General features: G+C 47.8%; 2 protein-coding genes across 3 annotated transcripts in view; one reads left to right on the top strand and one right to left on the bottom strand.

Moving 5' to 3' along the window:
* The window catches only part of LOC147737434 (uncharacterized), a 908,239-nt gene that overhangs the window by 357,287 nt on the left and 536,287 nt on the right, over positions 1–14,665 (top strand). The gene's annotated exons all lie outside the window — the stretch shown is intronic.
* LOC147737437 (uncharacterized) overlaps positions 1–14,665 on the bottom strand; it is an 84,355-nt gene that overhangs the window by 43,098 nt on the left and 26,592 nt on the right. For both annotated transcript variants that reach the window (XM_086929530.1, XM_086929553.1), the window contains exon 2: positions 13,965–14,056. The gene's annotated coding sequence lies outside the window, so the exon portion shown is untranslated. The remainder of the gene's footprint in view (positions 1–13,964; positions 14,057–14,665) is intronic.

The raw sequence follows: 14,665 nt of genomic DNA, 5'->3' as shown, positions 1-14,665 counted from the left end.
TGGCGCCTCCGCAAAACCATGTTGCAACGGCCGGAAACCCGAGAACGCTAACACAAATACATTGTTGATTACCTGGCCATTAACGACACACCTGAGGTGCCGTTGACAGCCTTATGGGGGGCCTTAAAATCCGTGGTCCGTGGGGAATTAATCGCAATCGCTGCCCAGGAGGCCAAGGTTCGGACGGAGAAGAGAACTGAGCTCACGACCCAGGTTGCTGAACTGGAAAGGGTGCATAGTCGCACGGGCGCTCCACGGGTATGGCGGCAATTGAAAGCTGCCAGGGCCCAACTGGCCTCCCTCGACACAGATAGAGCTGAATTTGCTGCGCTCCGCCTTCGGCACACGTACTATGTTGGGGGCAATAGAACGGGAAGACTCTTGGCCAGCGCCCCCAAAGCTAAGACCCAGCAGCCTCCCCGCGCAGCCGAGTCAGGCGCTGCAGCGGGTCGCAGGAGAATCGCCATGACCCCCGGGCACCGCCCACTGACACAGGCCACACCCCCCCTTCTCTGACATATAAGAATGTGTTGCTCCCGGAAGCGCAGTGGACGGGCGCAGCGGGCGCGCCGGCGGTGCGCCGAAGGCGCGCCAAAGGCAAGCCCGTCTGCGCCCGCCCGTGTCCATAAGGGACCAGGGGCCACAATCCCTGGCTCCCACATAACCCAGAGCAGGACGTACAGCTCGGCAGCCATCCACAACATAGGAACTACAGCTGCTGCACACTGTACATACATTTACTCACCAGCTGAACTCCCCTCTCGCTGCCTTGGATGCAAACATCCCTTTCACAACACCACATCGCCAGCCGCGTCGCAGGAATATTGTATGTATGTGCTAAATTGCCGGTCTTTACCGAGGCACAGCACACAAATTGCCCTGCTGCTAGAGGAGTGCAAGCCAGACGCCATCTTTTTGACAGAGACATGGCTTACAACTCAATCTGAGCCAGACATAGTCTCAGCCTTACCCTCTGGTTTTCAAATCTACAGATTAGACCGGTCAGAGGGGAGAGGAGGAGGCCTGGCTATCATACTAAAAGACCAGTATCGCTGTCGCACCACAGCTGAAACTATTCCTGAGTGCGAGAGCTTAGCATTCAGCATAGACTTTAATGCGAACAGCTCCTTCTCCGGCACTCTGATATACCGCCCCCCAGAGCCGGCTAAGTTGTTCCATAGGTCTCTTCCAGACATCATAGCCAAACGAATTATGACCTCTGCTAACTACACGGTCCTAGGAGATCTTAATTTCCATTTCAATTCCCCTACAGATCATACTGCCATGGAACTAACAGATGACCTAGCAGCCTTACAATTAACTCAGCTTGTCACAGCCCCTACCCATGAAAAGGGTAACCTACTTGATCCGATTTTTAGCAACTGCACCGAGCTGGTGGTGGGCCAACCCACTCGCCTTCCCTGGTCGGTTCATTTCTTAGTCCCGCTTACCTGGCTCACCTGCAAAACCCCCCTGCCTACCCCCCAAGTCAGAACGAAGAGGAATTGGGCTAAACTACCTATGGAGTCCTGGATAAGCAACCTAGATTCCACCCGCCCATCTCCCCGCACAGACCCCAACTTGGCAAACAAGAATTATGAGGGCTGGATCACGAACTCACTGGATACGATTCTCCCTTTTCGGAGATCTATATCAAAGAGGCTGCATAAATCAGCACCCTGGTTCTCAGACACCTTAAGAGAAAAAAAAACGCCTCTGTAGGAAACGTGAGAGAGCATGGCGTCTGGATTTCCTACCTGAAAAAAAGTCCCAATATAGAGAGGCAATCAAGGCCTACAGACAAGGGGTCAGGGCGGCCCAGGCCACCTACTTTGCGGACAAAATCATGGAAGCCAAAACCAAACCCAAGGAAATCTTTCACTTGGTAAAAAAATGCACTAAAGTGAACACAGCTCCTCCCTTGGCAAAAACACAAGAACAATGCAATGAGCTAGCGGAATTCTTCCATAATAAAGTTACCCAGATCTACTCTTCCTTCCCGATAGCAGCCACAAATCCAGGAGCAGCCGACCAAACATCTTCAAGACACCCCACTCCCCCAGACCAGCCAAATCTTGAACATTTCCCCCCATTAGACCTTGACACCCTTAATCAATTGGCACGCCAAGTCAAATCTGGCTCTCCTCGTGACCCAGCTCCACCGGAGATCTTGCTCCAGGCAAGCCAAGCCATCCTGCCCGTAATTCTGGATCTATTAAACTCTTCCATTTCCTCCTGTACAGTGCCCACTGTATGGAAGAGAGCCATGGTACGGGCACTGTTAAAAAAAACCAATCTTGATCCAGAAGATCACTCCAGTTACCGCCCTATCTCACTTCTCCCCTGGGCAAGTAAGGTCCTGGAGAAGTATATAAACACCCAGTTAGTTAAATTCCTTGAGAACAACTTGCTATTGGACACGACCCAGACAGGCTTCAGACCTAAGCACGGTACTGAAACCGCCTTGTTAGCGGTTACCGAAGAATCACGCAGGATACTAGATCAAGGAGGATCAGTGGCAGTGATCCTCCTTGACCTAAGTGTAGCCTTTGATACGGTCAGCTATGCCACCTTGCTGAACCGTCTACGTAACATCGGAGTAACAGGCAATGCACTGAGGTGGCTTGACTCCTTCCTGACCAACAGATCTTTTTAGATCTTTGACGGGGAAATAGTGTCAGCCAGCAAATCACTGAGTTGTGGGGTTCCGCAGGGCTCTTCTTTAAACCCTGCGTTGTTTAACATATACCGTATTTTCCGGCGTATAAGACGACCTTTTAACCCCTTAAAATTTTCTGGAAAGTCGGGGGTCGTCTTATACGCCGGGTACAAAATGTTATGGTATGTTTTCATGCGCTTTTTCATAGCGAGGACTTCACTCGAAGGTGTCAGACCGCTTCACAATAGGAAATAACAAGAAACAACACACCTTATGTTAAAAAATACAGCCACCGACACTGGCAACGTCCACACCCAGCCCCCACGCCATGAATTGTGCAAGTATCGAAAGCGAGCGTTTTTTTTTCATAGCAAGGACTTCACTCGAAGGTGTCAGACCGCTTTACAATAGGAAATACCGTATGTAACAAGAAACAACACACCTTATGTTAAAAAATACAGCCACCGGCCCTGGCAACGTCCACAACCAGGCCCCGCGCCATGAAGTATCGAAAGCGAGCGTTTTTTTCATAGCAAGGACTTCACTCGAAGGTGTCAAACCGCTTCACAAGCGAGCAAATGGCGCCATGAGTCTTACCTCGACTGCCGCTGCCGCTGTACACGCGCCTCCAACCGCTTGCACATCCCCAGGCAGACGATGCAGCAGGACGAGGCAGCAGGACGTCCGAAATACGGTATATGGTAACGGGCAGCCAGCGCCGAAGATGGCAGCGCCCGGTGTGTTGACACGTTTGGCACGTTTGGCACGTTTTGGCACGCGCCCCTCTCTCCTTGACATGGGCGTGGGCATAGAAAGGGGACTGTCGAATGTTCCTGAATGTTACCGAAGGCAGTAGAGCACTTGCCGTGATTGGCTGGTTGTTGCGAAGAGGAAAGGCAGTCTGGTGACCAGATACCGTATTTGCCGTACCGTACGTGTGGTGTTGAAGACAGTCTCTGCACCTGTTCATACTGTACAGCACCAGTACATCCAGTGCTAATGGCTGACAGTCAAGAACCCGGCAAGGCTTCAGCAGCACATCCAGTGCAAATGGCAGACAGTGAAGAACCCGGCAAGGCTCCAGCAGCGCATCCAGTGCAAATGGCTGGCAGTCAAGAACCCAGCAAGGCTCCAGGAGTGGCAAGAAGAAGGAAATATGAAGCCAGTTACAAACTTAAAGTTGTGGATTTTGCCACGGAACATAATAACTGTGCTGCTGCAGGACAATATGGAGTGACAGAAAAGATGGTTCGGGCCTGGAGAGCAAATGAGAAAGCATTACGGAGTATGCCAAGGGGCAAGTGTGCATTAAGAAGAGGCACCCCACATTGGCCAGAACTCGAAAAGCATGTAGCAGACATGGTGGCCGAGCATCGGCAAAGCGGTTATGTCGTGACCCGAAATAAAATCCGATTGGTTGCACTTCAGTGGACCAAATCTAATCCAGATCTCAGCCACAGATTTAAGGCCACTGTATCCTGGTGTACCAGATTCATGGGAAGGCATAATCTGGTATTGCGGCAAAAGACAAAAATTGCCCAGAAATTACCTGCGGATCTTGATGCCAAAATGCATAGCTTCCATCGCTACGTTATTAGACTGCGCAATGAACATGGCTATGCGCTAAGTAGCATCGGAAATATGGATGAAACTCCAATGAATTTCGATATGATTGCCAACAAAACTGTCCATCAAAAAGGCGAAAAGACAATTTTAATAAAAACAAAAGGACATGAGAAGTCCAGTTTCACAGTGGTACTAGCATGCACAGCTGATGGCGCAAAGCTGAGACCAATGGTTATTTTCAAAAGAAAAACAATGCCGAAACTCAAGTTCCCTGTTGGTTGTTTTGTGCATGTGAATGAGAAAGGATGGATGGATGAAGAAGGGGTAAAGCTATGGCTTGATAATGTATGGAGCAGGCGACCAGGTGGACTTCTACAAAGACGTAGTCTACTGGTGTGGGATATGTTCAGGGCTCATTTAACTCCGAGCACCAAGCAAAGGCTGGCAAGAATAAAAACAGATGCTGCAGTTATACCTGGAGGATTGACATCGTTGGTGCAGCCACTGGATGTGTGCCTAAACAAGCCATTTAAAGATCGCATCCGAGAACAGTGGAATGAGTGGATGGTTAGCGGTGAAAAAACATTCACAAAAGGAGGAAACATGCGTGCTCCACAGTTGGATGTTTTGTGCACCTTTGTTATAAAGGCCTGGAACGACATTGATGCAGAAACTGTAATAAAGTCTTTCAAGAAGTGTGGCATATCAAATTCATCAGATGGTATGGAGGACGACTATCTGTGGGAAGGTGAAGAGGATGCCGAAGAAGAGACCACATCATCTGATACGGAATTGGTACCAGATTCATACGATGACTGCCTTACAGATGTACCACAAGATCTCATCGACTTACTTATGAGATCAGATGACGAAGAGGAGGATTTTGAAGGCTTTTAAAGGGAACGTTGTAACTCCTGTAGAAATCCCTTGGATTTATGGAAAGTTATGGGAAGTTTAATCCACTTGCACTGTTTCATGCACTTATTTATGTTTACCGTACCGTACCGGTATATTCAGAAGTGACAGTTTTTCATATGGTTCTAAATAAAAATATTGCGAGTAAAGCAAGATTGTTTATACAACCAATTTGTTTGAGTTCAGTCTTTGAGTTTGTAAAATAAACGCTTAGGTAACACTGTCCACTGATAAAGCCTTACTGCTCACCCACAGGGAGGAGGACTAGACTAATACGGTAAGTTCAAAATACCGGTACCGTACATTCTCGGAATGGCTATGCAGGACTGCGTTGGACTGCGCTGGAAGTGGGGGTCGTCTTATACGGCGAGTATAGCACAAAACCTAAAATTTTTCAGGCAAAGTAGGGGGTCGTCTTATACGCCGGGTCGTCTTATACGCCGGAAAATACGGTATATGAAACCACTGGCTGGGGTCGTCGAACCGCACGGTATTAAGATCATATCGTATGCCGACGATACCCAGCTAGTGGTTTCTCTGGCGCAAGAGAGCAACAGGCAAACCCCGGAAGGCCTGATGAAATGTCTAGAGGATGTCAAGGAGTGGATGACAATCTCCTCTCTAAAACTCAATGGAGATAAAACTGAGCTCATGCTCCTGGGCCCAGTATCACCAGTGCCACTCATCTCCCTATGGCCTCCCTGTCTGAGTACCCCTCCTACCCTTAAGGAAAGTGTAAAAAGCCTAGGAGTATGGCTGGACAAAAGTCTCTCTTTCACCACTCAGGCCACTAAGCTATCTGCCACATGTTTCGGCCTACTCAGAACACTGAGGAAAGTTCTACCCCTTTTGCCAATGGAAGCCAAACAAGTGGCAGTACAAGGCCTGATTCAGTCCCGGCTGGATTTGAATAACGCCCTATACGTGGGAGCCCCTGAGATGACCTTACGAAAGTTGCAGGTGGTACAGAAATGTGCAGCCCGTACCTTGCTACAGATTCCACGCACTCAGTCAGCCAGATCCGGATTAAAAAGTCTGCATTGGCTACCAGTGAGGCAGAGAGTGGCATTTAAGGCACTATGCATTGCCCACCGGGCCTTCTGGAAGACAGGCCCAGCAATCAATGACAACTTAGTCACCCGCTACCACCCAAGTAGAGATCTTCGCTCTACGGAGGCTTTCTTGGCTGTGGTACCCAGAGTTAGGAGAGCTAGGACCGGAGGCAGGATGTTCTCCCTGAACGCCTCGAAGTTGTGGAACTCACTTCCTCTACAACTCTGGTCCAACTCGAACCTGCTCTCATTCCGCAAACAACTGAAGACCCTTCTGTTTGCAAGGTCCACCGAGTTCTAACCTCTTCTGCACTGCCCACCTCTGTCTACATACTCAGCGCTTGGACGGCCATTGGGCAGCAATCGCGCTATACAAATCAACATACAATACAATACAATACAATACAGCATGCAAAAATAGCTGACCTCACAGACGACTCTGGGAACATTCTCACCGAGGAACCCCAGATCGCAAACGTGTTCCGAACTTACTACGCCTCCCTATACGGAGCTGAAGCGCCATCCCGTAGGAGTATTGAAACGTACTTGTCCTCGGCGACAATCACGGAACTGTCCCAATCCAGTGCGACCGCGCTGGACACTCCTATCCGCCTGGAGGAGGTCAGGGCAGCTATATCTAGGCTCCGCCCACTGAAATCCCCCGGACCGGATGGATTCTCAGCGGGGTTTTACAAACTATTCGGCCACCTTGTGGCCCCTGTCCTTGCCCGGCTCTTTAATTCTTTTGAGGGTCCTGGCTCTATTCCCCCCGATATGCTGGCGGCCGAGGTGAAACCGGGCCCAAACCGGGTAAGAAACCAACGCACTGTTCAGCATTCCGCCCGATCTCCTTGCTCAATCTAGACCTAAAGCTCTTCACCGGAGTCCTGGCAGCCCGACGGGGCCCGCTCCTACCCGGCATTCTGGAGCCTGACCAATCGGGCTTCGTGCCCAATCGTCAATGCAGCGATAACACCAAAAGAATGCTGCATCTCATAGATAAAGCACACTTCCAGGAATCCGACGCTGTGCTTGTGGCCATAGACGCGGAAAAAGCGTTTGACCGCGTTGACTGGACATACCTACAGCAGGTGCTGCTACGCTTTTGCCTTGGTGACCGCGTCCGCTCCTGGATCGCCAGCTGTTACCACCATCCCCTAGCCTGTGTCCGGTTGGGAGTTGTGCGCTCTGACCCCTTTTAGATCCAACGCGGTACAAGACAGGGCTGCCCCCTGTCCCCCCTTCTGTTTGCCCTCTACATCGAACCCCTGGCGAAGAAAATCCGAGACAACCCAGACATCATAGGCGTCACATTCGGCTGTGAACCCCATACAATCAGCCTTTATGAAGACGACATCATAGTCGCTCTCGACCAACCTGCCCGCTCGGTCCCCGCCTTTCTAGAGGAGCTGGACACATTTGGCGAGGTCGCAGGCTTCAAGATCAACAGAGGGAAGTCCCTAATATTACCACTGGGGAGAAACGCTCGCCATCGAGATCCGACCGCCACATATGGCTGTAATCTTCAAATTGCTACAGAACTCCCGTACCTAGGAATTACCCTTACCTCCTCGACAGCGTCAACCGTTGCTCTTAACTATAAATCTCTCACCACTCAGATCCGGGCGGACCTTTCGCGCTGGTCCAAGCAACCCCTGTCCCTCCTGGGTAGAATTGCGGCTGTGAAAATGTCGACCTTGCCCAAACTCCTGTACATCTTCCAGACCATACCGGTGACCCCCCCGAGAGGAACTATCCCGGCTCTCCAGACAGCGCTACATCACTTTATCTGGGAGGGCAAACGTCCGCGTCTGAATAAACAACTGTCCCACAGGAGTATGGATGAGGGGGGCTTGGGGATCCCCAACCTACAACAATACTTCCAAGCGGAACAACTTAGATACCTAGCAGAATGGTATAGACCCGAGTCAGAGAAAAGGTGGCTCTTTCAAGACAGGGCCATGGCCCAGAGATCCCTCTGGGACATCCCCTTTCTACCTAGACAGCACCGACCGTCTTACCTTTCAAATTCGCCCATAACGCGCACTGTCACTACAGTCTGGGAGGCGGTAGCAGTCAAAAGAGGGCTGACCACCTTTCCCTCTCCGTTCACCCCTATCTTAGATAACCCAGAATTCCCACCGGGCAACGGCCCCCACGCCTTCACACAATGGCGCGGCACTGCATGCAAGTGCGCTGGGGACCTCTTCGATACACAGGGCTTTCTCAATCTCGCAGACATCAAACACGGCTATGATATCGCAGACCCTCATCTTTTTCAATAATTTCAATTGCGCCACTGGCTGACTGACCCCGCGATCATTACCTTGGTGGGGCGCCCACTAACCCCCTTTGAGAAGTGGCTCCTGACCAAAAACAATGATCGACATCTAATATCAGATCTATATAAAATGCTTACACCCCCCTTAGCGCTAGGCAAAACAGCGGGTCAGAAGAGATGGGAAGCTGAATTGGGCAGAACGCTCACGCCTAAAGAATGGAGCCAGGTGTACTACAGGGCATCGCACACTACACGTAACACAGCGGGCAGGGAAACGGCCCTGAAACTGGCGACATACTGGCACCTTACACCAGTCCGGCTTCACAAGGGCAATCCATCCCGGAGCGACTTGTGCTGGAGAGGGTGCGGGGAACTGGGCACTCTAACACACATCCTCTGGGACTGTAGAGAAGTCCGCACCTACTGGGACGCTGTTTTGAATGACATAGACTCAACTTTTGACACCGAAATTCCAAGATTCCCCGCATACACCATCCTGGGACTCCCAAACGCACTTACCTTCCCCTTGAAATACACTAGGGGCCGCCAGATGGGCATTGCTGTACAAGCGGCTACACAACATGTCCTATCATTCTGGGGAACGCCAACCAAACCCACACACACTGGATGGCTGCATAAACTCTGGCTCACGCTGGGCATGGAACGCATCCAGGCCACTCTAACACAAACTGCGGATACATTTCAAAAGATCTGGCAGCCGTTTATATCTCTCCTGTCTAAGGAGTTCAACGAAATAACCTGCCCGAAATATCTCCGATTGCTTCGCCTCACGGATGTGAGTAGCGGGGTACAGGACCCTCAGGGGTAAACACGACTGCTCTTTCCTGACCAGAGCCCGAGGGCTCTCCCACATACGGCACACTGGAAAGGGAGGGGGGTGATTCTGAAGGGGGGGGGAGTTGCGGGTATTGTTTATTCAAAATTGTTTGCTAACTTTGCCTACCATTTGCCTCATGAGCATCGCACTGTTCTCATTTGGAAACCATAATTTCCGCCACATTGTACAGCGTGTTGAAATCACGCCTGCATGCCGTTATCGCGTGGTTTCCCTATTACGAATGCTATGTAATGTGATGCTTTACCATGCTTATTGGCTCAATAAAATACATTTGAAACTAAAAAGAAGTGGCCCTGAGCTTGGCCCGTGAAACTTATGTCCTTCACATAGCTAACACACGCACAGAGGTGCAGGCACTTTTAAATACTGACTTGCCGTTTCATTTCTGCGAGCTGGTGCATCAAATCTTTAATGCCTCCTCCTCGTCTGGTCTTGCGCATTTTTTAAAATTAGTTAGCAGTGGTCTCGTGACTACCTTTGAAAAGATATTTGGTGTCATCCCCGCGTTTTTCCATTCTATATTTTCGAGTTTGTTTGGCGGGTTCCCTGTTTTACTGGCTTTAGCTGCAGGCATTTTGATATTGTTTTGCTTTATAAAACATGGATGCCCGTCCTGCGCAAGAAGCCGTTCAACTGCTCCTGACACTGTTTCATAACCGGATGCTTGATTACTATGGCACCCTGCCGCTTGCGACTTTAAGCACGGCTTTTGGATTATCATTTCGATTTTCCTATTTCGCATGTGTCCAGCCTGTGTTTCATTGCCTGGGCTGTGATTTTGACTGGGCCATTGATTTGTGTCTCTGCTTGACGATATCTCCTGACGTCGATTTTAATGACCTGATGAGCCCCGTAGTTGCTCACAAGTTGGTTTGTTCTGGCGAAAGGATTATGGCCTTGGCAGCGATGCATGGACTAATGGGTCCTTGGGACATACCCGCAGCGGCGCATGAGTTTCTGGCACATAGCATTCTTGAGAACCCACCGAGTTGTCCTCTGATGTTGCTAGAGGATCCGGTGCTGGAGGAGCACGTATGTTCATTCCCATTACTTAATTGGATGGCTGAACTGTTTTCGGATGATGACAGTGATTTCATGTTGGAAGCTGTTGCTGCATATTTTGCATATTCTGTCCAATCGTGAGATGCCTTGGAGACTTTCATTATTATGGCACGTGACTTTTTATTTTTTGGAGAGTGTCCCTTTTTTTTTCATATAAACATTTGGACTTATGCGGCCTAGTCCTATATCCTTGAACTATTGAGGCCTTGCTTTGCAGTGTTTTGATAAACTTTGTTTGGCCACTATAGGCATTCATACATTTTTTTACATTAGCTTAGCTCAATCTTGTTGAACTCTGCTTTCATGTTATGCCTCTATTCTAGTATTGGCTTTCTTTATTTTGACTGTGCTCGGATCATTGGGGGGGTGTCATATAGATACTTCTTTATATATACTGTGTTAAGTTAGCATGAGCTTTTTACATGTTTAAACGCCATTTTTCCTTCGGCTTCAGTTTGCACACGACACATACTTGTTGTTGTAGCTTTCAACCTAGAAGAGTGATGTGATTTATTTGAGAATAATATGTTATTATTCTGATATCAGTTTTGCTTGGTACACTGTCTGAACAGTGAGTGCTGAACCCTCTAAGAATAACTCGATACAAGGTTGCTGGGAGATCTGATCTTCACACCACATTAGACATAACATAAATACAGTTGCTGCCAACATTGGGCTCTAAGCGGGTTTAAGATAGAGTTACAGGAAATGCAAGAACACACTTGATGATGCTTTGCATGCAGAGAGCTGTTAGCTGATGATGTGATCCTCTCCTCCTGACATTTAGAGGTATGGGCCCGCCCTGCTAAAACCCAAATGAGACCTTCATAATATAATATAATATGCTAAATAGGAAGGTGAGAAATAGGTGTTGTTAATTCCTATTCATTTTAGCATTATAATATGCTATCACCGTTTGCGTACTATGGACTAGTAACTATGCTGATAACTTTGATTCTTATAATCTGTTTGTTAGTATTATATAAGATACTGCGTTTGAGAACATTGCATTGATTAATAAATATTTCAAATATGCACCTGTCCTCTTTACTCCATGTTCTGGTTTGAAATGATTATAGAACGAAAGAGTGTTTATGTGTTCCACGATACCTGAGGTAACTTAAGTTCATGTTCTGGTTTGTCTAAGTCATTGGGAGTTTGTTATGACCAATGAGACACTGTAGCTAGTTCGGTAAGGGGATTTTGGATACTGAGGTGAGTTTTGGGTCACCCTAATTCACTAAGGTTCTAGATCTCTATGCACAGTTCTGTGGGATAACGGAAACCCTGCTACAATGTCATGGCTTGAGGTTACAGCAAAAACACTACGGTGGGGGAGGACCTAGGGGAAGTTTATAGACCACAATCTGGATACAATCCCCAGAGAACTCATAAATAACACTAGATACCAGAGGGTCTCAAGAGAAGACGCCCAGGAGTATAAAGAAGTTACCCAAATCACCCGCACCGCTAAATGAATGCAACACAGGAGATTCTCAAAAGATGAGGAAATAACCCATGAGTCACCATTCGGATCCGCCCTTCATCATTTGGGATTTTATCCGAACCACCCGTCTGAGAAAATCAGTGCCACACTCAGAGGTCAACCCGGTGGTGAGGGGGTCCCTCAGGGGGTATGGACACTAGCAGTGTGGTCTACCACTCGATGATAATGAGTGGACAAATACATGGGACTGGGGTGTGCAGTGCAAAGAAAAGTGAGTGAGAAAAAGAAACCAAGACAAAAGAGTATTAAAATTGGTTTAGAAAAGGCACAAGATAATATTTATTCTATGCGTGCCTTCAGCACCAAGATTAAAAATATGTGCGACTTTAAGCAGTCTGGTTATGTAGACTGCCTGAGGTAGGGATGGTCAACATGTTTCTGCAATATGGGGACTGCTACGTCCTTGCATTCATCAGGACCAAAACTGAACAATTTGAGCTGCTGCACAACGTGAAAATGATAATAAGTGAAGTGAATGAGAGTGACACAAGGAAATCTAAAACAAGTGCTTACAGTCACCTGAATATTCCGCGTGCCCTTACAGTCAGTGTCGATCACTTGATCTGTAAGGTAGACTGGCCTCACCCCACCTGGCAGCGGCTCAGGGGAAGATGAAGCACCGCTCTATCCGTCGGTACTCCAGGGCCGGCGTCCTGGCCGACTGGGGAGGTCACTTCACTTATTATCATTTTCACGTTGTGCAGCAGCTCAAATTGTTCAGTTTTGGTCCTGATGAATGCAAGGACGTAGCAGTCCCCATATTGCAGAAACATGTTGACCATCCCTACCTCAGGCAGTCTACATAACCAGACTGCTTAAGGTCGCACATATTTTTAATCTTGGTGCTGAAGGCACGCATAGAATAAATATTATCTTGTGCCTTTTCTAAACCAATTTTAATACACTCTTTTGTCTTGGTTTCTTTTTCTCACTCACTTTTCTTTGCACTGCACACCCCAGTCCCATGTATTTGTCCACTCATTATCATCGAGTGGTAGACCACACTGTTAGTGTCCATACCCCCTGAGGGACCCCCTCACCACCGGGTTGACCTCTGAGTGTGGCACTGATTTTCTCAGACGGGTGGTTCGGATAAAATCCCAAATGATGAAGAGCGGATCCGAATGGTGACTGATGGGTTATTTCCTCATCCTTTGAGAATCTCCTGTGTTGCATTGATTTAGCGGTGCGGGTGATTTGGGTAACTTCTTTATACTCCTGGGCGTCTTCTCTTGAGACCCTCTGGTATCTAGTGTTATTTTTGAGGTTACAGCAACCATATCGGAACTCGCAGACCATACACGGTCACCTACTCCTGAATCCTGCCTGCTAGGCCTTCGCCCTAAAGCAAAGGGGGGTAAACACTTACACCAGTTTACAGACCGTGCATAGGCACTTTTGAAGCGCCAAATTGAAATTTCTTGTAAAGCAACATCTGTGCTAAGAGGCCGCTGCATACTCTCCTGCAATGTGCACGAGCAGAGGCCAACACACTACACATGCTACTCACTAGAGGAGTAGGTAGTGGATGGGGGGGAATATGGATACCCTTAGCATAGAAGCCAAAAACTAGTTTCGCCCACCATGCAGGAACTATGGCCGGGACCTTATGAATGCATAACTTCTGTACAATTGTACCAAAGTATGATGTATATCCTCCTGTCCATGCAATTGGCGTTCCCCTGAGGACGGGAGCCACGCCGGCATATGGCATGGATTAGACATCATGTTGATCTACCCTTATGTGTTCGATGCAGTCTCCCCCTTACATTTAATTTTTTTAGTGATGCACTGTCTGCGATTAGGATTGGAATGTTTTATTGTCCTCCTTGCCTTGTGATCACCCTTTATCTTAGTAGATCTTGCTCCGACACTGATGTAAATGGCAATGCTGCCGAACCATGATGTGTTTACATATGTCACATATATTATGTCATTGATGCTGCCTGCAACCTGTATCCCTAATTGAGTTTCCTCTTGTTGATGTTTTAAAAGAATAAAAAATAAAAAAACTTTCACCAGCTGCAATCAAAGATTTATGAGATAATGAGATGCAAACATACCTCCATCCTGCACATCTTGGGACTAGACTGCTGAAAAGCGATCAATGGGAAATGAGACAGGTTTGGAGGTGAGCAAATCAATGAAACATTACCTGAAAGAGCAAATTCAAAAAAGAGAGTAAGGAGAAGATAGATGGATATTGGTAATGGCACTAGGGACAAGCAAGAGAAGGAAATAAACTCAACTTTCTTTGGAAAAACACTAGCCTTGTGAATTTTTACAAAGCAAAAATGTTTTAAACGTTTGTAAAACACTGAAAAAACACCACAATTTAGAACCTATATAAACTGATAACAGAAAAGCTTATGCACCTTGTTTTCAATGTGCATTATCAGAGAAGAGGAATTGCTGCATGCACGGGAGGATTTACAACGAGACCTAGTGTGCCATGACGGTGCACCAGGTTCAGTTTTCCGTAGTCATGTATTCCAATGGGCTCTGGGAGATGCAGTCTTTTTGTAACTGTGTTTCACTTAGATGCTGATAAAGCAAGGGATGAAATGCATAATAGTTGAGACCTTCTGAATCTTTACACTTAGGAATTCTGAGCATGCATACAACACATAATGTGAAGTGCACACTTGGATTAGAACAAACAGATGACAGACAAGAAAAGAAGTGGAGAAGAGCAAAAGGAAGAGAAAGAAGCTCATTGAACGCGGCATGAGGCAAGGCCGTCCCCTTTCACACATACTCTTCC

Source organism: Lissotriton vulgaris, chromosome 1_1, assembly GCF_964263255.1.
Source record: "Lissotriton vulgaris chromosome 1_1, aLisVul1.2, whole genome shotgun sequence".
NCBI lineage: Eukaryota > Metazoa > Chordata > Amphibia > Caudata > Salamandridae > Lissotriton > Lissotriton vulgaris.
Note: the sequence above shows the minus strand (reverse complement) of the source record. Positions and strands in the feature narration are given on the sequence as shown.